Source organism: Antedon mediterranea, chromosome 2 (assembly GCF_964355755.1).
Source record: "Antedon mediterranea chromosome 2, ecAntMedi1.1, whole genome shotgun sequence".
Lineage (NCBI taxonomy): Eukaryota > Metazoa > Echinodermata > Crinoidea > Comatulida > Antedonidae > Antedon > Antedon mediterranea.
The window spans coordinates 25098072-25117467 of record NC_092671.1 but is presented as its reverse complement, the minus strand read 5'-3'; the positions used below and the strand labels follow the sequence as shown (position 1 = coordinate 25117467).

Here is a 19396-nt window from a genome sequence, read left to right as displayed (position 1 = left end):
CATTGCATAGTTTTAGTGTCGATTTGATCCATAGAAACACAGCATAACTCGACTGTAGTTCGCGCGTCGGTGGTGTAGTGGTTAACATAGTTGCCTTCCAAGCAATTGTCCCGGGTTCGATTCCCGTCCGACGCAGACATATTATAGTTTTATTGTCAATTTGATCCATGGAAATACAGCATAACCCGATTATAATGCGTGCGTCGGTGCTGTAGTGGTTAACATAGTTGCCTACCAAGCAATTCTCCAGGGTTCGATTCCCGGCCGACGCAAACATTGCATAGTTTTATTGTCGATTTGATCCATAGAATCACAGCATAACTCGACTGTAATACACGCGTCGTTGGTGTAGTGGTTAACATAGTTGACTTCCAAGCAATTGTCCCGGGTTCGATTCCCGGCCGACGCAGACATTTTATAGTTTTATTGTCGATTTGATCCATAGAAACACAGCATAACTCGACTGTAGTACGCGCGTCGGTGGTGTAGTGGTTAACATAGTTGCCTTCCAAGCAATTGTCCCGGATTCGATTCCCGGCCAACGCACACATTTTATAATTTTATTGTCGATTTGATCCATAGAAACACAGCATAACTCGACTGTAGTACCTGCGTCGGTCGTGTAGTGGTTAACATAGTTGCCTTCCAAGCAATTGTCCCGGGTTCGATTCCCGACCGACGCAAACAATTTATAGTTTTATTGTCGATTTGATCTGTAGAAACACAGCATAACTCCACTGTAGTTCGCGCGTCGGTGGTGTAGTGGTTAACATAGTTGCCTTCCAAGCAATTGTCCCGGGTTCGATTCCCGGCCGACGCAAACATTGCATAGTTTTAGTGTCGATTTCATCCATAGAAACACAGCATAACTCGACTGTAGTACGCGCGTCGGTGGTGTAGTGGTTAACATAGTTGCCTTCCAAGCAATTGTCCCGGGTTCGATTCCCGTACGACGCAAACATTTTATAGTTTTATTGTCGATTTGATCCATAGAAACACAGCATAACTCGACTGTAGTACGCGCGTCGGTGGTGTAGTGGTTAACATAGTTGCCTTCCAAGCAATTGTTCCGGGTTCGATTACCGGTCGACGCAAACATTTTATAGTTTTATTGTCGATTTGATCCATAGAAATACAGCATAACTCCACTGTAGTTCGCGCGTCGGTGGTGTAGTGGTTAACATAGTTGCCTTCCAAGCATTTGTCCCGGGTTCGATTCCCGGCCGACGCAAACATTGCATAGTTTTAGTGTCGATTTGATCCATAGAAACACAGCATAACTCGACTGTAGTACGCGCGTCGGTTGTGTAGTGGTTAACATAGTTGCCTTCCAAGCAATTGTCCCGGGTTCGATTCCCGGCCGACGCAAACATTTTATAGTTTTATTGTCGATTTGATCCATAGAAACACAGCATAACTCGACTGTAGTACGCGCGTCGGTGGTGTAGTGGTTAACATAGTTGCCTTCCAAGCAATTGTCCCGGGTTCGATTCCCGGCCGACGCAAACATTTTATAGTTTTATCATCGATTTGATCCATAGAAACACAGCATAACTCGACTGTAGTACGCGCGTCGGTGGTGTAGTGGTTAACATAGTTGCCTTCCAAGCAATTGTCCCGGGTTCGATTCCCGGCCGACGCAAACATTTTATAGTTTTATTGTCGATTTGATCCATAGAAACACAGCATAACTCGACTGTAGTTCGCGCATCGGTGGTGTAGTGGTTAACATAGTTGCCTTCCAAGCAATTGTCCCGGGTTCGATTCCCGTCCGACGCAGACATATTATAGTTTTATTGTCAATTTGATCCATGGAAATACAGCATAACCCGATTATAATGCGTGCGTCGGTGCTGTAGTGGTTAACATAGTTGCCTACCAAGCAATTCTCCAGGGTTCGATTCCCGGCCAACGCACACATTTTATAATTTTATTGTCGATTTGATCCAGAGAAACACAGCATAACTCGACTGTAGTACCTGCGTCGGTCGTGTAGTGGTTAACATAGTTGCCTTCCAAGCAATTGTCCCGGGTTCGATTCCCGACCGACGCAAACAATTTATAGTTTTATTGTCGATTTGATCTGTAGAAACACAGCATAACTCCACTGTAGTTCGCGCGTCGGTGGTGTAGTGGTTAACATAGTTGCCTTCCAAGCAATTGTCCCGGGTTCGATTCCCGGCCGACGCAAACATTTTATAGTTTTATTATCGATTTGATCCATAGAAACACAGCATAACTCGACTGTAGTACGCGCGTCGGTGGTGTAGTGGTTAACATAGTTGCCTTCCAAGCAATTGTCCCGGGTTCGATTCCCGGCCGACGCAAACATTTTATAGTTTTATTGTCGATTTGATCCATAGAAACACAGCATAACTCGACTGTAGTTCGCGCATCGGTGGTGTAGTGGTTAACATAGTTGCCTTCCAAGCAATTGTCCCGGGTTCGATTCCCGTCCGACGCAGACATATTATAGTTTTATTGTCAATTTGATCCATGGAAATACAGCATAACCCGATTATAATGCGTGCGTCGGTGCTGTAGTGGTTAACATAGTTGCCTACCAAGCAATTCTCCAGGGTTCGATTCCCGGCCAACGCACACATTTTATAATTTTATTGTCGATTTGATCCAGAGAAACACAGCATAACTCGACTGTAGTACCTGCGTCGGTCGTGTAGTGGTTAACATAGTTGCCTTCCAAGCAATTGTCCCGGGTTCGATTCCCGACCGACGCAAACAATTTATAGTTTTATTGTCGATTTGATCTGTAGAAACACAGCATAACTCCACTGTAGTTCGCGCGTCGGTGGTGTAGTGGTTAACATAGTTGCCTTCCAAGCAATTGTCCCGGGTTCGATTCCCGGCCGACGCAAACATTGCATAGTTTTAGTGTCGATTTGATCCATAGAAACACAGCATAACTCGACTGTAGTTCGCGCGTCGGTGGTGTAGTGGTTAACATAGTTGCCTTCCAAGCAATTGTCCCGGGTTCGATTCCCGTCCGACGCAGACATATTATAGTTTTATTGTCAATTTGATCCATGGAAATACAGCATAACCCGATTATAATGCGTGCGTCGGTGCTGTAGTGGTTAACATAGTTGCCTACCAAGCAATTCTCCAGGGTTCGATTCCCGGCCGACGCAAACATTGCATAGTTTTATTGTCGATTTGATCCATAGAATCACAGCATAACTCGACTGTAATACACGCGTCGTTGGTGTAGTGGTTAACATAGTTGACTTCCAAGCAATTGTCCCGGGTTCGATTCCCGGCCGACGCAGACATTTTATAGTTTTATTGTCGATTTGATCCATAGAAACACAGCATAACTCGACTGTAGTACGCGCGTCGGTGGTGTAGTGGTTAACATAGTTGCCTTCCAAGCAATTGTCCCGGATTCGATTCCCGGCCAACGCACACATTTTATAATTTTATTGTCGATTTGATCCATAGAAACACAGCATAACTCGACTGTAGTACCTGCGTCGGTCGTGTAGTGGTTAACATAGTTGCCTTCCAAGCAATTGTCCCGGGTTCGATTCCCGACCGACGCAAACAATTTATAGTTTTATTGTCGATTTGATCTGTAGAAACACAGCATAACTCCACTGTAGTTCGCGCGTCGGTGGTGTAGTGGTTAACATAGTTGCCTTCCAAGCAATTGTCCCGGGTTCGATTCCCGGCCGACGCAAACATTGCATAGTTTTAGTGTCGATTTGATCCATAGAAACACAGCATAACTCGACTGTAGTACGCGCGTCGGTGGTGTAGTGGTTAACATAGTTGCCTTCCAAGCAATTGTCCCGGGTTCGATTCCCGTACGACGCAAACATTTTATAGTTTTATTGTCGATTTGATCCATAGAAACACAGCATAACTCGACTGTAGTACGCGCGTCGGTGGTGTAGTGGTTAACATAGTTGCCTTCCAAGCATTTGTCCCGGGTTCGATTACCGGTCGACGCAAACATTTTATAGTTTTATTGTCGATTTGATCCATAGAAATACAGCATAACTCCACTGTAGTTCGCGCGTCGGTGGTGTAGTGGTTAACATAGTTGCCTTCCAAGCATTTGTCCCGGGTTCGATTCCCGGCCGACGCAAACATTGCATAGTTTTAGTGTCGATTTGATCCATAGAAACACAGCATAACTCGACTGTAGTACGCGCGTCGGTGGTGTAGTGGTTAACATAGTTGCCTTCCAAGCAATTGTCCCGGGTTCGATTCCCGGCCGACGCAAACATTTTATAGTTTTATTGTCGATTTGATCCATAGAAACACAGCATAACTCGACTGTAGTACGCGCGTCGGTGGTGTAGTGGTTAACATAGTTGCCTTCCAAGCAATTGTCCCGGGTTCGATTCCCGGCCGACGCAAACATTTTATAGTTTTATTATCGATTTGATCCATAGAAACACAGCATAACTCGACTGTAGTACGCGCGTCGGTGGTGTAGTGGTTAACATAGTTGCCTTCCAAGCAATTGTCCCGGGTTCGATTCCCGGCCGACGCAAACATTTTATAGTTTTATTATCGATTTGATCCATAGAAACACAGCATAACTCGACTGTAGTACGCGCGTCGGTGGTGTAGTGGTTAACATAGTTGCCTTCCAAGCAATTCTCCCGGGTTCCATTCCCGGCTGACGCAAACATTTTATAGATTTATTGTCGATTTGTTCCATAGAAACACAGCATAACTCGACTGTAGTACGCTCGTCGGTGGTGTAGTGGTTAACATAGTTTCCTTCCAAGCAATTGTCCCGGGTTCTATTACCGGCCGACGCAAACATTTATAGTTTTATTGTCGATTTGATCCATAGAAACACAGCATAACTCGACTGTATACGACGTCGGTTGTGTAGTGGTTAACATAGTTGCGTTCCAAGCAATTGTCCCGGGTTCAATTCCTTGCCGACGCAATGTTTTCAAAGTTTATTAGTCAATGTGAACTGTAGAAACACAGAATAACTCCATTGTAATGTGGTGTAGTGGTTAACATAGTTGCCTCCCAAGCAGTTGTCCCGGGTTCGATTCCCGGCCGACGCAAACAATTTATAGTTTTATTGTCGATTTGATCCATAGAAACACAGCATAACTCCACTGTAGTTCGCGCGTCGGTGGTGTAGTGGTTAACATAGTTGCCTTCCAAGCAATTGTCCCGGGTTCGATTCCCGGCCGACGCAAACATTTTATAGTTTTATTGTCGATTTGATCCATAGAAACACAGCATAACTCCACTGTAGTTCGCGCGTCGGTGGTGTAGTGGTTAACATAGTTGCCTTCCAAGCAATTGTCCCGGGTTCGATTCCCGGCCGACGCAAACATTTTATAGTTTTATTGTCGATTTGATCCATAGAAACACAGCATAACTCGACTGTAGTTCGCGCGTCGGTGGTGTAGTGGTTAACATAGTTGCCTTCCAAGCAATTGTCCCGGGTTCGATTCACGGCCGACGCAAAAATTTTATAGTTTTATTGTCGATTTGATCCATAGAAACACAGCATAACTCGACTGTAGTACGCGCGTCGGTGGTGTAGTGGTTAACATAGTTGCCTTCCAAGCAATTGTCCCGGGTTCGATTCCCGGCCGACGCAAACATTTTATAGTTTTATTGTCGATTTGATCCATAGAAACACAGCATAACTCGACTGTAGTACGCGCGTCGGTGGTGTAGTGGTTAACATAGTTGCCTTCCAAGCAATTGTCCCGGGTTCCATTCCCGGCCGACGCAAACATTTTATAGTTTTATTGTCGATTTGTTCCATAGAAACACAGCATAACTCGACTGTAGTACGCTCGTCGGTGGTGTAGTGGTTAACATAGTTGCCTTCCAAGCAATTGTCCCGGGTTCGATTACCGGCCGACGCAAACATTTTATAGTTTTATTGTCGATTTGATCCATAGAAACACAGCATAACTCGACTGTAGTACGACGTCGGTTGTGTAGTGGTTAACATAGTTGCGTTCCAAGCAATTGTCCCGGGTTCAATTCCTTGCCGACGCAATGTTTTCAAAGTTTATTAGTCAATGTGATCTGTAGAAAAACAGAATAACTCCATTGTAATGTGGTGTAGTGGTTAACATAGTTGCCTCCCAAGCAGTTGTCCCGGGTTCGATTCCCGGCCGAGGCAAACAATTTATAGTTTTATTGTCGATTTGATCCATAGAAACACAGCATAACTCGACTGTAGTACGCGCGTCGGTGGTGGTGTAGTGGTTAACATAGTTGCCTTCCAAGCAATTGTCCAGGGTTCGATTCCCGGCCGACGCAAACATTGCATAGTTTTATTGTCGATTTGATCCATGGAAATACAGCATAACTCGATTATAATGCGTGCGTCGGTGGTGTAGTGGTTAACATAGTTGCCTTCCAAGCAATTGTCCCGGGTTCGATTCCCGGCCGACGCAATCATTTTATAGTTTATTTGTCGATTTAATCCATAGAAACACAGCATAACTCGACTGTAGTACGTGCGTTGGTGGTGTAGTGGTTAACATAGTTGCCTTCCAAGCAGTTGCCTTGGTTCGATTCCCGGCCGACACAGACATTTTTATAGTTTTATTGTCAATTTAATCGATAGAAACACAGCATAACTCGACTGTATAGTACCTGCGTTGGTGGTGTAGTGGTTAACATAGTTGCCTTCCAAGCAATTGTCCCGGGTTCGATTCCCAGCCAACGCACACATTTTATAATTTTATTGTCGATTTGCTCCATAGAAACACAGCATAACTCGACTGTTGTAACTGCGTCGGTGGTGTAGTGGTTAACATAGTTGCCTTCCAAGCAATTGTCCCGGGTTCGATTCCCGGCCGACGCAATCATTTTATAGTTTTATTGTCGATTTAATCCATAGAAACACAGCATAACTCGACTGTAGTACGTGCGTCGGTGGTGTAGTGGTTAACATAGTTGCCTTCCAAGCAATTGTCCCGGGTTCGATTCCCGGCCGACGCAAACATTTTATAGTTTATTTGTCGATTTAATCCATAGAAACACAGCATAACTCGACTGTAGTACGTGCGTTGGTGGTGTAGTGGTTAACATAGTTGCCTTCCAAGCAGTTGCCTTGGTTCGATTCCCGGCCGACACAGACATTTTTATAGTTTTATTGTCAATTTAATCGATAGAAACACAGCATAACTCGACTGTATAGTACCTGCGTTGGTGGTGTAGTGGTTAACATAGTTGCCTTCCAAGCAATTGTCCCGGGTTCGATTCCCAGCCAACGCACACATTTTATAATTTTATTGTCGATTTGCTCCATAGAAACACAGCATAACTCGACTGTTGTAACTGCGTCGGTGGTGTAGTGGTTAACATAGTTGCCTTCCAAGCAATTGTCCCGGGTTCGATTCCCGGCCGACGCAAACATTTTATAGTTTTATTGTCGATTTAATCCATAGAAACACAGCATAACTCGACTGTAGTACGTGCGTCGGTGGTGTAGTGGTTAACATAGTTGCCTTCCAAGCAGTTGTCCTGGGTTCGATTCCCGGCCGACGCAAACATTTTATAGTTTTATTGTCGATTTGATCCATAGAAACACAGCATAACTCGACTGTAGTACGCGCGTCGGTGGTGTAGTGGTTAACATAGTTGCCTTCCAAGCAATTGTCCCGGGTTCGATTCCCGGCCGACGCAAACATTTTATAGTTTTATTGTCGATTTCATCCATAGAAACACAGCATAACTCGACTGTAATACACGCGTCGTTGGTGTAGTGGTTAACATAGTTGCCTTCTACATCTGTAGAAACACAGAATAACTCCATTGTAATGTGGTGTAGTGGTTAACATAGTTGCCTTCCAAGCAATTGTCCCGGGTTCGATTCCCTGCCGACGCAAATATTTTATAGTTTTATTGTCGATTTGATCCATAGAAACACAGCATAACTCGACTGTAGTACGCGCGTCGGTGGTGTAGTGGTTAACATAGTTGCCTTCCAAGCAATTGTCCCTGGTTCGATTCCCGGCGGCCGACGCAAACATTTTATAGTTTTATTGTCGATTTGATCCATAGAAACACAGCATAACGCGACTGTAGTACGCGCGTCGGTGGTGTAGTGGTTAACATAGTTGCCTTCCAAGCAATTGTCCCGGGTTCGATTCCCGGCCGACGCAAACATTTTATAGTTTTATTGTCGATTTGATCCATAGAAACACAGCATAACTCGACTGTAGTACGCGCGTCGGTGGTGTAGTGGTTAACATAGTTGCCTTCCAAGCAATTGTCCCGGGTTCCATTCCCGGCCGACGCAAACATTTTATAGTTTTATTGTCGATTTGTTCCATAGAAACACAGCATAACTCGACTGTAGTACGCTCGTCGGTGGTGTAGTGGTTAACATAGTTGCCTTCCAAGCAATTGTCCCGGGTTCGATTACCGGCCGACGCAAACATTTTATAGTTTTATTGTCGATTTGATCCATAGAAACACAGCATAACTCGACTGTAGTACGACGTCGGTTGTGTAGTGGTTAACATAGTTGCGTTCCAAGCAATTGTCCCGGGTTCAATTCCATGCCGACGCAATGTTTTCAAAGTTTATTAGTCAATGTGATCTGTAGAAAAACAGAATAACTCCATTGTAATGTGGTGTAGTGGTTAACATAGTTGCCTCCCAAGCAGTTGTCCCGGGTTCGATTCCCGGCCGAGGCAAACAATTTATAGTTTTATTGTCGATTTGATCCATAGAAACACAGCATAACTCGACTGTAGTACGCGCGTCGGTGGTGGTGTAGTGGTTAACATAGTTGCCTTCCAAGCAATTGTCCAGGGTTCGATTCCCGGCCGACGCAAACATTGCATAGTTTTATTGTCGATTTGATCCATGGAAATACAGCATAACTCGATTATAATGCGTGCGTCGGTGGTGTAGTGGTTAACATAGTTGCCTTCCAAGCAATTGTCCCGGGTTCGATTCCCGGCCGACGCAATCATTTTATAGTTTATTTGTCGATTTAATCCATAGAAACACAGCATAACTCGACTGTAGTACGTGCGTTGGTGGTGTAGTGGTTAACATAGTTGCCTTCCAAGCAGTTGCCTTGGTTCGATTCCCGGCCGACACAGACATTTTTATAGTTTTATTGTCAATATAATCGATAGAAACACAGCATAACTCGACTGTATAGTACCTGCGTTGGTGGTGTAGTGGTTAACATAGTTGCCTTCCAAGCAATTGTCCCGGGTTCGATTCCCCGCCAACGCACACATTTTATAATTTTATTGTCGATTTGCTCCATAGAAACACAGCATAACTCGACTGTTGTAACTGCGTCGGTGGTGTAGTGGTTAACATAGTTGCCTTCCAAGCAATTGTCCCGGGTTCGATTCCCGGCCGACGCAATCATTTTATAGTTTTATTGTCGATTTAATCCATAGAAACACAGCAAAACTCGACTGTAGTACGTGCGTCGGTGGTGTAGTGGTTAACATAGTTGCCTTCCAAGCAATTGTCCCGGGTTCGAATCCCGGCCGACGCAAACATTTTATAGTTTATTTGTCGATTTAATCCATAGAAACACAGCATAACTCGACTGTAGTACGTGCGTTGGTGGTGTAGTGGTTAACATAGTTGCCTTCCAAGCAGTTGCCTTGGTTCGATTCCCGGCCGACACAGACATTTTTATAGTTTTATTGTCAATTTAATCGATAGAAACACAGCATAACTCGACTGTATAGTACCTGCGTTGGTGGTGTAGTGGTTAACATAGTTGCCTTCCAAGCAATTGTCCCGGGTTCGATTCCCAGCCAACGCACACATTTTATAATTTTATTGTCGATTTGCTCCATAGAAACACAGCATAACTCGACTGTTGTAACTGCGTCGGTGGTGTAGTGGTTAACATAGTTGCCTTCCAAGCAATTGTCCCGGGTTCGATTCCCGGCCGACGCAATCATTTTATAGTTTTATTGTCGATTTAATCCATAGAAACACAGCATAACTCGACTGTAGTACGTGCGTCGGTGGTGTAGTGGTTAACATAGTTGCCTTCCAAGCAATTGTCCCGGGTTCGATTCCCGGCCGACGCAAACATTTTATAGTTTTATTGTCGATTTAATCCATAGAAACACAGCATAACTCGACTGTAGTACGTGCGTCGGTGGTGTAGTGGTTAACATAGTTGCCTTCCAAGCAGTTGTCCTGGGTTCGATTCCCGGCCGACGCAAACATTTTATAGTTTTATTGTCGATTTGATCCATAGAAACACAGCATAACTCGACTGTAGTACGCGTGTCGGTGGTGTAGTGGTTAACATAGTTGCCTTCCAAGCAATTGTCCCGGGTTCGATTCCCGGCCGACGCAAACATTTTATAGTTTTATTGTCGACTTCATCCATAGAAACACAGCATAACTCGACTGTAATACACGCGTCGTTGGTGTAGTGGTTAACATAGTTGCCTTCTACATCTGTAGAAACACAGAATAACTCCATTGTAATGTGGTGTAGTGGTTAACATAGTTGCCTTCCAAGCAATTGTCTCGGGTTCGATTCCCTGCCGACGCAAATATTTTATAGTTTTATTGTCGATTTGATCCATAGAAACACAGCATAACTCGACTGTAGTACGCGCGTCGGTGGTGTAGTGGTTAACATAGTTGCCTTCCAAGCAATTGTCCCTGGTTCGATTCCCGGCGGCCGACGCAAACATTTTATAGTTTTATTGTCGATTTGATCCATAGAAACACAGCATAACGCGACTGTAGTACGCGCGTCGGTGGTGTAGTGGTTAACATAGTTGCCTTCCAAGCAATTGTCCCGGGTTCGATTCCCGGCCGACACAAACATTTTATAGTTTTATTGTCGATTTGATCCATAGAAACACAGCATAACTCGACTGTAGTTCGCGCGTCGGTGGTGTAGTGGTTAACATAGTTGCCTTCCAAGCAATTGTCCCGGGTTCGATTCCCGGCCGACGCAAACATTTTATAGTTTTATTGTCGATTTGATCCATAGAAACACAGCATAACTCGACTGTAGTTCGCACGTCGGTGGTGTAGTGGTTTAACATAGTTGCCTTCCAAGCAATTGTCCCGGGTTCGATTCCCGGCCGACGCAAACATTTTATAGTTTTATTGTCGATTTGATCCATAGAAACACAGCATAACTCGACTGTAGTACGCGCGTCGGTGGTGTAGTGGTTAACATAGTTGCCTTCCAAGCAATTGTCCCGGGTTCCATTCCTGGCCGACGCAAACATTTTATAGTTTTATTGTCGATTTGTTCCATAGAAACACAGCATAACTCGTCTGTAGTACGCTCGTCGGTGGTGTAGTGGTTAACATAGTTGCCTTCCAAGCAATTGTCCCGGGTTCGATTACCGGCCGACGCAAACATTTTATAGTTTTATTGTCGCTTTGATCCATAGAAACACAGCATAACTAGACTGTAGTACGACGTCGGTTGTGTAGTGGTTAACATAGTTGCGTTCAAAGCAATTGTCCCGGGTTCGATTCCCGGCCGACGCAAACATTTTATAGTTTTATTGTCGATTTCATCCATAGAAACACAGCATAACTCGACTGTAATACACGCGTCGTTGGTGTAGTGGTTAACATAGTTGCCTTCTACATCTGTAGTAGAAACACAGAATAACTCCATTGTAATGTGGTGTAGTGGTTAACATAGTTGCCTTCCAAGCAATTGTCCCGGGTTCGATTCCCTGCCGACGCAAATATTTTATAGTTTTATTGTCGATTTGATCCATAGAAACACAGCATAACTCGACTGTATTACGCGCGTCGGTGGTGTAGTGGTTAACATAGTTGCCTTCCAAGCAATTGTCCCTGGTTCGATTCCCGGCGGCCGACGCAAACATTTTATAGTTTTATTGTCGATTTGATCCATAGAAACACAGCATAACGCGACTGTAGTACGCGCGTCGGTGGTGTAGTGGTTAACATAGTTGCCTTCCAAGCAATTGTCCCGGGTTCGATTCCCGGCCGACACAAACATTTTATAGTTTTATTGTCGATTTGATCCATAGAAACACAGCATAACTCGACTGTAGTTCGCGCGTCGGTGGTGTAGTGGTTAACATAGTTGCCTTCCAAGCAATTGTCCCGGGTTCGATTCCCGGCCGACGCAAACATTTTATAGTTTTATTGTCGATTTGATCCATAGAAACACAGCATAACTCGACTGTAGTTCGCACGTCGGTGGTGTAGTGGTTTAACATAGTTGCCTTCCAAGCAATTGTCCCGGGTTCGATTCCCGGCCGACGCAAACATTTTATAGTTTTATTATCGATTTGATCCATAGAAACACAGCATAACTCGACTGTAGTACGCGCGTCGGTGGTGTAGTGGTTAACATAGTTGCCTTTCAAGCAATTGTCCCGGGTTCCATTCCCGGCCGACGCAAACATTTTATAGTTTTATTGTCGATTTGTTCCATAGAAACACAGCATAACTCGACTGTAGTACGCTCATCGGTGGTGTAGTGGTTAACATAGTTGCCTTCCAAGCAATTGTCCCGGGTTCGATTACCGGCCGACGCAAACATTTTATAGTTTTATTGTCGATTTGATCCATAGAAACACAGCATAACTCGACTGTAGTACGACGTCGGTTGTGTAGTGGTTAACATAGTTGCGTTCCAAGCAATTGTCCCGGGTTCAATTCCTTGCCGACGCAATGTTTTCAAAGTTTATTAGTCAATGTGATCTGTAGAAACACAGAATAACTCCATTGTAATGTGGTGTAGTGGTTAACATAGTTGCCTCCCAAGCAGTTGTCCCGGGTTCGATTCCCGGCCGAGGCAAACAATTTATAGTTTTATTGTCGATTTGATCCATAGAAACACAGCATAACTCGACTGTAGTACGCGCGTCGGTGGTGTAGTGGTTAACATAGTTGCCTTCCAAGCAATTGTCCAGGGTTCGATTCCCGGCCGACGCAAACATTGCATAGTTTTATTGTCGATTTGATCCATGGAAATACAGCATAACTCGATTATAATGCGTGCGTCGGTGGTGTAGTGGTTAACATAGTTGCCTTCCAAGCAATTGTCCCGGGTTCGATTCCCGGCCGACGCAATCATTTTATAGTTTTATTGTCGATTTAATCCATAGAAACACAGCATAACTCGACTGTAGTACGTGCGTTGGTGGTGTAGTGGTTAACATAGTTGCCTTCCAAGCAGTTGTCCTGGGTTCGATTCCCGGCCGACACAGACATTTTTATAGTTTTATAGTCAATTTAATCCATAGAAACACAGCATAACTCGACTGTAGTTCGCACGTCGGTGGTGTAGTGGTTTAACATAGTTGCCTTCCAAGCAATTGTCCCGGGTTCGATTCCCGGCCGACGCAAACATTTTATAGTTTTATTGTCGATTTGATCCATAGAAACACAGCATAACTCGACTGTAGTACGCGCGTCGGTGGTGTAGTGGTTAACATAGTTGCCTTCCAAGGAATTGTCCCGGGTTCGATTCCCGGCCGACGCAATCATTTTATAGTTTTATTGTCGATTTGTTCCATAGAAACACAGCATAACTCGACTGTAGTACGCTCGTCGGTGGTGTAGTGGTTAACATAGTTGCCTTCCAAGCAATTGTCCCGGGTTCGATTACCGGCCGACGAAACATTTTATAGTTTTATTGTCGATTTGATCCATAGAAACACAGCATAACTCGACTGTAGTACGACGTCGGTTGTGTAGTGGTTAATTAGTTGCGTTCCAAGCAATTGTCCCGGGTTCAATTCCTTGCCGACGCAATGTTTTCAAAGTTTATTAGTCAATGTGATCTGTAGAAACACAGAATAACTCCATTGTAATGTGGTGTAGTGGTTAACATAGTTGCCTCCCAAGCAGTTGTCCCGAGTTCGATTCCCGGCCGAGGCAAACAATTTATAGTTTTATTGTCGATTTGATCCATAGAAACACAGCATAACTCGACTGTAGTACGCGCGTTGGTGATGTAGTGGTTAACATAGTTGCTTTCCAAGCAATTGTCCAGGGTTCGATTCCCGGCCGACGCAAACATTGCATAGTTTTATTGTCGATTTGATCCATGGAAATACAGCATAACTCGATAATAATGCATGCGTCGGTGGTGTAGTGGTTAACATAGTTGCCTTCCAAGCAATTGTCCCGGGTTCGATTCCCGGCCGACGCAGACATTTTATAGTTTTATTGTCGATTTGATCCATAGAAACACAGCATAACTCGACTGTAGTACGTGCGGCGGTGGTGTAGTGGTTAACATAGTTGCCTTCCAAGCAATTGTCCCGGGTTCGATTCCCGGCCGACGCAATCATTTTATAGTTTTATGGTCGATTTAATCCATAGAAACACAGCATAACTCGACTGTAGTACGTGCGTTGGTGGTGTAGTGGTTAACATAGTTGCCTTCCAAGCAGTTTTCCTGGGTTCGATTCCCGGCCGACACAGACATTTTTATAGTTTTATTGTCAATTTAATCCATAGAAACACAGCATAACTCGACTGTAGTACCTGCGTTGGTGGTGTAGTGGTTAACATAGTTGCCTTCCAAGCAATTGTCCCGGGTTCGATTCCCAGCCAACGCACACATTTTATAATTTTATTGTCGATTTGCTCCATAGAAACACAGCATAACTCGACTGTTGTACCTGCGTCGGTGGTGTAGTGGTTAACATAGTTGCCTTCCAAGCAATTGTCCCGGGTTCGATTCCCGGCCGACGCAATCATTTTATAGTTTTATTGTCGATTTAATCCATAGAAACACAGCATAACTCGACTGTAGTACGTGCGTCGGTGGTGTAGTGGTTAACATAGTTGCCTTCCAAGCAATTGTCCCGGGTTCGATTCCCGGCCGACGCAATCATTTTATAGTTTTATTGTCGATTTAATCCATAGAAACACAGCATAACTCGACTGTAGTACGTGCGTCGGTGGTGTAGTGGTTAACATAGTTGCCTTCCAAGCAGTTGTCCTGGGTTCGATTCCCGGCCGACACAGACATTTTTATAGTTTTATTGTCAATTTAATCCATAGTAACACAGCATAACTCGACTGTAGTACGTGCGTCGGTGGTGTAGTGGTTAACATAGTTGCCTTCCAAGCAATTGTCCCGGGTTCGACTACCGTCCGACCCAAATATTTTATAGTTATTCTGTGTTTCTACCTGTTTCGCCTAATTTTTTAGTTTTTAACTTTACAATACTTAGTGTTGTATATTCTGGTACAGCCGCTCCATGATCTCTTTGCTTTTCTTCCTTATATCTTTACTCTTTTTTAAAATTTTTACTAACGATTTTTATTTTATTTTATTATATTTATGTTTTTGCTTTATGTACAGGACAACTAACGATCAAATAACAGTTTTTCACATCGCAACTTATACAACGTAATTTTGAAAACTTATACAACGTAATTTTGAAAACTACAACCATTTTTCTATAGGCCTATACATACAACGTATAGTCAGGCAGCATTTGTATTTTACTTCATATATTTAGCCAAGTTTGATTTTTCACTTTTAAGTGATCAAGGACATCACAACGAACAACTTCCAACTTGTTGTCCAAATTCTAAATGCGTTTTTCATTCGCTGGGGGCGCTTTTTCAAAATGGCCGCTTATGCTATCAAGTACTTATATTTTGGCAACCACTAATCGTAGAGACTTTGTTTTAATCTTTAAATGTTTGTAAGGTACATATTTCTATTTACCCCTATGGAATATTTTGACCAGAAATGACTGAAAATGCCATTTCTGACCGTTTGACCTTTGACCTATCATCATATCTCGGTAACTAATGGTCACACAGACTTGAAATTTGTTTCAAATTGTTCACAGTATGCCTTTTTATATTTACTGTAATTAAATGTTTTGTTTTAAAGCAAACAGAAATGCCATATCTGACCTCTTGCCCTAATGCATGTAATATCCATAACTGAGAGACTATAGATTTGTCTAGTATTGTTTATAACTTGTACCTGTACTTGTGGTTTTGTTGATGATATCCCTTGTTCCAAAATCAATATTTCAAATCACCAATGGAACTGTTATAATAAATAAATACATACCATAAATATTGAATATAGTCAGATTACCCTCTCCAGTCAATAAAGTTCATCGATATCGTCTACTAGCTCTACATTCCAGTCCTTTGTATTCTCACATCCATCACCACACTCACATGCATCAGTACAGAGCAAGTTGTTTTTCTTACAACTACAGCGATTTGTTGAACATGAACCATTGCAGGTACATCGACGAATTTCTAGAAGAGCTTCTGGTGCTGGTGGATTGTTGCAAAATACCGGCTTCAAGTGACCATCTTCTAGTTGCCAGGAGTAGTCAGTTGCTGGTGGAATAGATGGAGTTGGCTTGCATGATGAATTACATACAATAGATATGTAGTATGCTCTTTCCACGTGTGGTCTAAGAGTTCCCATGGTTGGAGGTAATTGTTGTCCTTCCTTGCCTTTCGGTGCAAATAACATCCATCTCAAGTCTGTGACATAATCTGCCTTGATCTTAGAAGTACTGTATAATATGCAAACATATCTTTCCATTTGCCTGAAAATCCAATTTGGTATTTCAGAGGTCAGTCCATATACAGCAAATGCATTGAAATGCTTTGAAATGGGCGGACACTACTTTTCCAGCAAATGTACCTATGTTATCTGTACCTAATGCGTACCATCCAATCAGTGCTGCTGATATTTGTTTTCAAAGTCGGTAATAGCATTGCCATATAGGTATTTTTTACCCTCTTTTCCTACAAAATGTGGTCATTGGAGGAAGTAGAGGATAGCTTCCTGTTAAAAGGATAAAGACATCAGTATCTACAGAAAATATGTCAACATTGGCACTTGGGTCTTTGTTCATACAATCAAAGGCATACAATAAGACCAGTTGGTCCCCTTCTTCCAATGTGTGTTGTCCGTGTGTCATCTCTGGTATCTTGATAACTTCTGAGAGATTGCAGTTTGCCATCATGGACGTGTGATGTGTTGCTAGGACCTTCTTCGTGTTGTTCTTGAAGTGATTAGGTATCTTCTCTGACAGATATTTTGTAAGTTCAGCTTTGGTCTCTTTGTGCGATAAAAATGTCATGGTAGTGAATGGTAGTTGTTTTCTGTTTTCTCTTATCTCGTGTAGATTCTTTTAAAGATCCTGATAGATATTGATCAAATAAAAGACGAACTTCATCATATGGTTTGCTCATACCAACAATCAGGTTAACAAATTCAGATGCAAAGTCAGAAGCATTGAACTTTTCAGACACCTTCTTTACCATATTGACGACACACATTCCATCAATAATTAGGATTGATGCTGCTTTTTATCATCTTTCTGTACAGGCCTGCTGACATTATCTGGTAGAGGGAGTTCTGTTATTGACTGCAATACCATTCTTCCATCTGGATGGAAATTTGATGGTGGAGTGCTATTGAACTCATAGTTGCCTATGACATCCTTTAGAGCGAACTCTGGCCTGCTCTTTGCCACAACTAACAACCTAGACAGCATCTTTCTCTCTTGCTTAATTGAAACTAGTTGACCTTTAATTTTGGTTTTCACCACTGCTCCTACATCCTTGAAATAAGAGAAGTTGTTTTTCTTTTGAGGGTCCCAAAATTTTACGGTTTTTTCAACCATTCGTGAAGTCACAAATTTATCCAATGCTTCTTTTCCTAATTAGACTCGCTTTTCAATCGTTTGACTGACATCATCGGAGGTCCACATGCACTGAGTTGGCTTGTCACTGAGTTCCACGGGGATCTCACCAGGCTAGCATTGTTTGCTAGGTGTTAGCGACAAGGCCTAGGCTGGAATTATAGTTTATAACTATTTAACTAAGGCCTCTCTGTACAACATTTATATCAGCATAGGTACATTATTATACAAGTAAATGTATATGTACTAATAATAAGTATGATTTCCCAGCAAACACTGTTTAAATCGGTTTAAAAAACACTTACCATTTAAACTCATGAAATCTAATCTGCTTGAACTTTCAGCCAATCACAGGCTAGGATTATGTATGGAGATAATGAGTGGCTTTTATTTATTTTAAAACTTTAATTTCCAAGCTTAAGTGAATGTTTTAAAGCATCAATAATTGAAAAATCAATAATGTGTTACAAATATGGATGTTCTGAGCAATCTGTCGAAAAATGTTATCTATAACCAACATGTTGTGGATATCACACAGGTTATGGTCAAAGGTCAGATATGGTTTTTCTGGCCATCTTGAAACAAACCTTTGCATTAAGGCAAATAGAAACATGTATTTTCTGAAAAATTTGGGATAAATATCAACTCTTTCTGACCAATAGTTATTGAGATATGATAAGATCAGGTCAAAGGTTAAATGGTCAGAAATAGTATTTCCGGTCATTTTAGGGCAAAATGTTCCATTATAGTGAATAGAATTATGTACCTTACGAACATTTTAAGACTAAAACCAAGTCTCTACAATTAGTGGTTGCCGAGATATAAGTACTTGATAACATAGGCGGCCATTTTGAAAAAGCGCCTCCAGCGAATGAAAAACGCGTTTAGAATTTGGACAACAAGTTGGAAGTTGTTTCTTGTGATGTCCTTGATCATTTAAAAGTAAAAAATCAAACTTGGCTAAATATATGAAGTAAAGTTAATATAGTGACAAATGCTGCCTGACTAGTACATTTCTAGTCTAACAAAAAAAATTCTAAACTTTCTATTATTTAAAAGTCGAAGATAGCCAGGTCTCGGGTCCATTCTATTGTCGCCACAGATTGATATCTTCATCACTACTTCTATGAATGGATGATTAAGTGGGAACACGAACGCTAGTTGATCATACCCAGTACCGTTTGATCGTACGATTAATCGGGAAACTACCATACGTCACATTTACTAATAAACTTTGGAAACATTGCGCGTCGGCCGGGACTCAAACCCGGGACAATTGCTTGGAAGGCAACTATGTTAACCACTACACAACCGACGCACGTACTACAGCAGAGTTTTGGTGTGTTTCTATGAATAAAATCGACAATGTTTGCGTCGGCCGGGAATCGAACCCGGGACAATTGCTTGAAAGGCAACTATGTTAACCACTACACCACCGACGCGCGTACTACAGTCGAGTTATGCTGTTATGTTTCTATGAATAAAATCGACAAGAAAACTATGCAATGTTTGCGTCGCCGGGAATCGAACCCGGGACAATTAATTGCTTGGAAGGCAACTATGTTAACCACTACACCACCGACGCACGTACTACAGTCGAGTTATGCTGTGTTTCTATGGATGAAATCAACAATAAAACTATTAAATGTTTGCGTCGGCCGGGAATCGAACCCGGGACAATTAATTGCTTGGAAGGCAACTATGTTAACCACTACACCACATTACAAGGGAGTTATTCTGTGTTTCTACAGATCACATTGACTAAT

General features: G+C 42.7%; 1 protein-coding gene and 74 non-coding genes across 75 annotated transcripts in view; 71 read left to right on the top strand and 4 right to left on the bottom strand.

The window, feature by feature from the left end:
• LOC140040768 (glutamate receptor ionotropic, NMDA 1-like) overlaps positions 1-19396 on the bottom strand; it is a 50091-nt gene that overhangs the window by 14325 nt on the left and 16370 nt on the right. The gene's annotated exons all lie outside the window — the stretch shown is intronic.
• Trnag-ucc (transfer RNA glycine (anticodon UCC)) lies at positions 64-135 on the top strand. The gene has a single exon. It is a non-coding gene; the product is annotated as a tRNA-Gly (tRNA).
• Positions 201-272, top strand: Trnag-acc (transfer RNA glycine (anticodon ACC)). Its single transcript has one exon. It is a non-coding gene; the product is annotated as a tRNA-Gly (tRNA).
• Positions 612-683, top strand: Trnag-ucc (transfer RNA glycine (anticodon UCC)). The gene has a single exon. It is a non-coding gene; the product is annotated as a tRNA-Gly (tRNA).
• On the top strand, positions 749-820 carry Trnag-ucc (transfer RNA glycine (anticodon UCC)). The gene has a single exon. It is a non-coding gene; the product is annotated as a tRNA-Gly (tRNA).
• On the top strand, positions 1023-1094 carry Trnag-ucc (transfer RNA glycine (anticodon UCC)). Its single transcript has one exon. It is a non-coding gene; the product is annotated as a tRNA-Gly (tRNA).
• On the top strand, positions 1160-1231 carry Trnag-ucc (transfer RNA glycine (anticodon UCC)). Its single transcript has one exon. It is a non-coding gene; the product is annotated as a tRNA-Gly (tRNA).
• On the top strand, positions 1297-1368 carry Trnag-ucc (transfer RNA glycine (anticodon UCC)). The gene has a single exon. It is a non-coding gene; the product is annotated as a tRNA-Gly (tRNA).
• Trnag-ucc (transfer RNA glycine (anticodon UCC)) lies at positions 1434-1505 on the top strand. Its single transcript has one exon. It is a non-coding gene; the product is annotated as a tRNA-Gly (tRNA).
• Positions 1571-1642, top strand: Trnag-ucc (transfer RNA glycine (anticodon UCC)). The gene has a single exon. It is a non-coding gene; the product is annotated as a tRNA-Gly (tRNA).
• Trnag-ucc (transfer RNA glycine (anticodon UCC)) lies at positions 1708-1779 on the top strand. Its single transcript has one exon. It is a non-coding gene; the product is annotated as a tRNA-Gly (tRNA).
• On the top strand, positions 1982-2053 carry Trnag-ucc (transfer RNA glycine (anticodon UCC)). The gene has a single exon. It is a non-coding gene; the product is annotated as a tRNA-Gly (tRNA).
• Positions 2119-2190, top strand: Trnag-ucc (transfer RNA glycine (anticodon UCC)). Its single transcript has one exon. It is a non-coding gene; the product is annotated as a tRNA-Gly (tRNA).
• Trnag-ucc (transfer RNA glycine (anticodon UCC)) lies at positions 2256-2327 on the top strand. The gene has a single exon. It is a non-coding gene; the product is annotated as a tRNA-Gly (tRNA).
• Positions 2393-2464, top strand: Trnag-ucc (transfer RNA glycine (anticodon UCC)). Its single transcript has one exon. It is a non-coding gene; the product is annotated as a tRNA-Gly (tRNA).
• On the top strand, positions 2667-2738 carry Trnag-ucc (transfer RNA glycine (anticodon UCC)). Its single transcript has one exon. It is a non-coding gene; the product is annotated as a tRNA-Gly (tRNA).
• Positions 2804-2875, top strand: Trnag-ucc (transfer RNA glycine (anticodon UCC)). The gene has a single exon. It is a non-coding gene; the product is annotated as a tRNA-Gly (tRNA).
• On the top strand, positions 2941-3012 carry Trnag-ucc (transfer RNA glycine (anticodon UCC)). Its single transcript has one exon. It is a non-coding gene; the product is annotated as a tRNA-Gly (tRNA).
• On the top strand, positions 3078-3149 carry Trnag-acc (transfer RNA glycine (anticodon ACC)). Its single transcript has one exon. It is a non-coding gene; the product is annotated as a tRNA-Gly (tRNA).
• On the top strand, positions 3489-3560 carry Trnag-ucc (transfer RNA glycine (anticodon UCC)). The gene has a single exon. It is a non-coding gene; the product is annotated as a tRNA-Gly (tRNA).
• Positions 3626-3697, top strand: Trnag-ucc (transfer RNA glycine (anticodon UCC)). Its single transcript has one exon. It is a non-coding gene; the product is annotated as a tRNA-Gly (tRNA).
• On the top strand, positions 4037-4108 carry Trnag-ucc (transfer RNA glycine (anticodon UCC)). Its single transcript has one exon. It is a non-coding gene; the product is annotated as a tRNA-Gly (tRNA).
• Positions 4174-4245, top strand: Trnag-ucc (transfer RNA glycine (anticodon UCC)). Its single transcript has one exon. It is a non-coding gene; the product is annotated as a tRNA-Gly (tRNA).
• On the top strand, positions 4311-4382 carry Trnag-ucc (transfer RNA glycine (anticodon UCC)). The gene has a single exon. It is a non-coding gene; the product is annotated as a tRNA-Gly (tRNA).
• Trnag-ucc (transfer RNA glycine (anticodon UCC)) lies at positions 4448-4519 on the top strand. The gene has a single exon. It is a non-coding gene; the product is annotated as a tRNA-Gly (tRNA).
• Trnag-ucc (transfer RNA glycine (anticodon UCC)) lies at positions 5120-5191 on the top strand. Its single transcript has one exon. It is a non-coding gene; the product is annotated as a tRNA-Gly (tRNA).
• Positions 5257-5328, top strand: Trnag-ucc (transfer RNA glycine (anticodon UCC)). Its single transcript has one exon. It is a non-coding gene; the product is annotated as a tRNA-Gly (tRNA).
• Positions 5394-5465, top strand: Trnag-ucc (transfer RNA glycine (anticodon UCC)). The gene has a single exon. It is a non-coding gene; the product is annotated as a tRNA-Gly (tRNA).
• Trnag-ucc (transfer RNA glycine (anticodon UCC)) lies at positions 5531-5602 on the top strand. Its single transcript has one exon. It is a non-coding gene; the product is annotated as a tRNA-Gly (tRNA).
• Trnag-ucc (transfer RNA glycine (anticodon UCC)) lies at positions 5668-5739 on the top strand. Its single transcript has one exon. It is a non-coding gene; the product is annotated as a tRNA-Gly (tRNA).
• Positions 6205-6279, top strand: Trnag-ucc (transfer RNA glycine (anticodon UCC)). The gene has a single exon. It is a non-coding gene; the product is annotated as a tRNA-Gly (tRNA).
• Positions 6345-6416, top strand: Trnag-ucc (transfer RNA glycine (anticodon UCC)). Its single transcript has one exon. It is a non-coding gene; the product is annotated as a tRNA-Gly (tRNA).
• On the top strand, positions 6621-6692 carry Trnag-ucc (transfer RNA glycine (anticodon UCC)). Its single transcript has one exon. It is a non-coding gene; the product is annotated as a tRNA-Gly (tRNA).
• Positions 6758-6829, top strand: Trnag-ucc (transfer RNA glycine (anticodon UCC)). The gene has a single exon. It is a non-coding gene; the product is annotated as a tRNA-Gly (tRNA).
• On the top strand, positions 6895-6966 carry Trnag-ucc (transfer RNA glycine (anticodon UCC)). Its single transcript has one exon. It is a non-coding gene; the product is annotated as a tRNA-Gly (tRNA).
• Positions 7171-7242, top strand: Trnag-ucc (transfer RNA glycine (anticodon UCC)). The gene has a single exon. It is a non-coding gene; the product is annotated as a tRNA-Gly (tRNA).
• On the top strand, positions 7308-7379 carry Trnag-ucc (transfer RNA glycine (anticodon UCC)). The gene has a single exon. It is a non-coding gene; the product is annotated as a tRNA-Gly (tRNA).
• Trnag-ucc (transfer RNA glycine (anticodon UCC)) lies at positions 7445-7516 on the top strand. Its single transcript has one exon. It is a non-coding gene; the product is annotated as a tRNA-Gly (tRNA).
• Trnag-ucc (transfer RNA glycine (anticodon UCC)) lies at positions 7582-7653 on the top strand. Its single transcript has one exon. It is a non-coding gene; the product is annotated as a tRNA-Gly (tRNA).
• Positions 8061-8132, top strand: Trnag-ucc (transfer RNA glycine (anticodon UCC)). Its single transcript has one exon. It is a non-coding gene; the product is annotated as a tRNA-Gly (tRNA).
• Trnag-ucc (transfer RNA glycine (anticodon UCC)) lies at positions 8198-8269 on the top strand. Its single transcript has one exon. It is a non-coding gene; the product is annotated as a tRNA-Gly (tRNA).
• Trnag-ucc (transfer RNA glycine (anticodon UCC)) lies at positions 8735-8809 on the top strand. The gene has a single exon. It is a non-coding gene; the product is annotated as a tRNA-Gly (tRNA).
• Positions 8875-8946, top strand: Trnag-ucc (transfer RNA glycine (anticodon UCC)). Its single transcript has one exon. It is a non-coding gene; the product is annotated as a tRNA-Gly (tRNA).
• Positions 9151-9222, top strand: Trnag-ucc (transfer RNA glycine (anticodon UCC)). Its single transcript has one exon. It is a non-coding gene; the product is annotated as a tRNA-Gly (tRNA).
• Positions 9288-9359, top strand: Trnag-ucc (transfer RNA glycine (anticodon UCC)). Its single transcript has one exon. It is a non-coding gene; the product is annotated as a tRNA-Gly (tRNA).
• Trnag-ucc (transfer RNA glycine (anticodon UCC)) lies at positions 9425-9496 on the top strand. The gene has a single exon. It is a non-coding gene; the product is annotated as a tRNA-Gly (tRNA).
• Positions 9701-9772, top strand: Trnag-ucc (transfer RNA glycine (anticodon UCC)). The gene has a single exon. It is a non-coding gene; the product is annotated as a tRNA-Gly (tRNA).
• Positions 9838-9909, top strand: Trnag-ucc (transfer RNA glycine (anticodon UCC)). Its single transcript has one exon. It is a non-coding gene; the product is annotated as a tRNA-Gly (tRNA).
• Positions 9975-10046, top strand: Trnag-ucc (transfer RNA glycine (anticodon UCC)). The gene has a single exon. It is a non-coding gene; the product is annotated as a tRNA-Gly (tRNA).
• Trnag-ucc (transfer RNA glycine (anticodon UCC)) lies at positions 10112-10183 on the top strand. The gene has a single exon. It is a non-coding gene; the product is annotated as a tRNA-Gly (tRNA).
• Positions 10249-10320, top strand: Trnag-ucc (transfer RNA glycine (anticodon UCC)). The gene has a single exon. It is a non-coding gene; the product is annotated as a tRNA-Gly (tRNA).
• On the top strand, positions 10728-10799 carry Trnag-ucc (transfer RNA glycine (anticodon UCC)). Its single transcript has one exon. It is a non-coding gene; the product is annotated as a tRNA-Gly (tRNA).
• Trnag-ucc (transfer RNA glycine (anticodon UCC)) lies at positions 10865-10936 on the top strand. Its single transcript has one exon. It is a non-coding gene; the product is annotated as a tRNA-Gly (tRNA).
• On the top strand, positions 11002-11074 carry Trnag-ucc (transfer RNA glycine (anticodon UCC)). The gene has a single exon. It is a non-coding gene; the product is annotated as a tRNA-Gly (tRNA).
• On the top strand, positions 11140-11211 carry Trnag-ucc (transfer RNA glycine (anticodon UCC)). The gene has a single exon. It is a non-coding gene; the product is annotated as a tRNA-Gly (tRNA).
• Positions 11895-11966, top strand: Trnag-ucc (transfer RNA glycine (anticodon UCC)). Its single transcript has one exon. It is a non-coding gene; the product is annotated as a tRNA-Gly (tRNA).
• On the top strand, positions 12032-12103 carry Trnag-ucc (transfer RNA glycine (anticodon UCC)). Its single transcript has one exon. It is a non-coding gene; the product is annotated as a tRNA-Gly (tRNA).
• On the top strand, positions 12169-12241 carry Trnag-ucc (transfer RNA glycine (anticodon UCC)). Its single transcript has one exon. It is a non-coding gene; the product is annotated as a tRNA-Gly (tRNA).
• Trnae-uuc (transfer RNA glutamic acid (anticodon UUC)) lies at positions 12307-12378 on the top strand. Its single transcript has one exon. It is a non-coding gene; the product is annotated as a tRNA-Glu (tRNA).
• Trnag-ucc (transfer RNA glycine (anticodon UCC)) lies at positions 12844-12915 on the top strand. Its single transcript has one exon. It is a non-coding gene; the product is annotated as a tRNA-Gly (tRNA).
• On the top strand, positions 12981-13052 carry Trnag-ucc (transfer RNA glycine (anticodon UCC)). Its single transcript has one exon. It is a non-coding gene; the product is annotated as a tRNA-Gly (tRNA).
• Trnag-ucc (transfer RNA glycine (anticodon UCC)) lies at positions 13118-13189 on the top strand. Its single transcript has one exon. It is a non-coding gene; the product is annotated as a tRNA-Gly (tRNA).
• On the top strand, positions 13256-13328 carry Trnag-ucc (transfer RNA glycine (anticodon UCC)). The gene has a single exon. It is a non-coding gene; the product is annotated as a tRNA-Gly (tRNA).
• Positions 13394-13465, top strand: Trnag-ucc (transfer RNA glycine (anticodon UCC)). Its single transcript has one exon. It is a non-coding gene; the product is annotated as a tRNA-Gly (tRNA).
• On the top strand, positions 13531-13602 carry Trnag-ucc (transfer RNA glycine (anticodon UCC)). Its single transcript has one exon. It is a non-coding gene; the product is annotated as a tRNA-Gly (tRNA).
• On the top strand, positions 13929-14000 carry Trnag-ucc (transfer RNA glycine (anticodon UCC)). The gene has a single exon. It is a non-coding gene; the product is annotated as a tRNA-Gly (tRNA).
• Trnag-ucc (transfer RNA glycine (anticodon UCC)) lies at positions 14066-14137 on the top strand. Its single transcript has one exon. It is a non-coding gene; the product is annotated as a tRNA-Gly (tRNA).
• Positions 14203-14274, top strand: Trnag-ucc (transfer RNA glycine (anticodon UCC)). The gene has a single exon. It is a non-coding gene; the product is annotated as a tRNA-Gly (tRNA).
• Positions 14478-14549, top strand: Trnag-ucc (transfer RNA glycine (anticodon UCC)). Its single transcript has one exon. It is a non-coding gene; the product is annotated as a tRNA-Gly (tRNA).
• Positions 14615-14686, top strand: Trnag-ucc (transfer RNA glycine (anticodon UCC)). Its single transcript has one exon. It is a non-coding gene; the product is annotated as a tRNA-Gly (tRNA).
• Positions 14752-14823, top strand: Trnag-ucc (transfer RNA glycine (anticodon UCC)). The gene has a single exon. It is a non-coding gene; the product is annotated as a tRNA-Gly (tRNA).
• On the top strand, positions 14889-14960 carry Trnag-ucc (transfer RNA glycine (anticodon UCC)). Its single transcript has one exon. It is a non-coding gene; the product is annotated as a tRNA-Gly (tRNA).
• Trnag-ucc (transfer RNA glycine (anticodon UCC)) lies at positions 18877-18948 on the bottom strand. The gene has a single exon. It is a non-coding gene; the product is annotated as a tRNA-Gly (tRNA).
• Positions 19001-19072, bottom strand: Trnae-uuc (transfer RNA glutamic acid (anticodon UUC)). The gene has a single exon. It is a non-coding gene; the product is annotated as a tRNA-Glu (tRNA).
• Trnag-ucc (transfer RNA glycine (anticodon UCC)) lies at positions 19140-19216 on the bottom strand. Its single transcript has one exon. It is a non-coding gene; the product is annotated as a tRNA-Gly (tRNA).